Source organism: Penaeus monodon, chromosome 28 (assembly GCF_015228065.2).
Source record: "Penaeus monodon isolate SGIC_2016 chromosome 28, NSTDA_Pmon_1, whole genome shotgun sequence".
NCBI classification, from domain to species: domain Eukaryota; kingdom Metazoa; phylum Arthropoda; class Malacostraca; order Decapoda; family Penaeidae; genus Penaeus; species Penaeus monodon.
In genome coordinates, this window is record NC_051413.1 from 24,639,122 (window position 1) to 24,639,329 (window position 208).

General features: G+C 39.9%; 1 protein-coding gene across 1 annotated transcript in view; it reads left to right on the forward strand.

Annotated features, from left to right (window-relative positions):
- The window catches only part of LOC119591111, a 60,308-nt gene that overhangs the window by 57,468 nt on the left and 2,632 nt on the right, over nucleotides 1–208 (forward strand). The gene's annotated exons all lie outside the window — the stretch shown is intronic.

Genomic DNA, 208 nt, shown 5'->3' on the forward strand with positions numbered 1-208 from the left:
CATTCACAGTTAGTGGGCAATTGCCTAAACATTTTTAAGTCCAGTGAATTTGGAAAAACGAGGCAAAGTTTAAAACGCCATCTGTTCCGCTGACATTAAGACATTAGTCCTGTTCGGGTGCAACAGATGGCGCTGGCAGGGCGGGTAAATTAAAAATTGAAAGTCTCACTGAATACAGAATGAAGGTGTTTCTGATTGATTAGAAAAA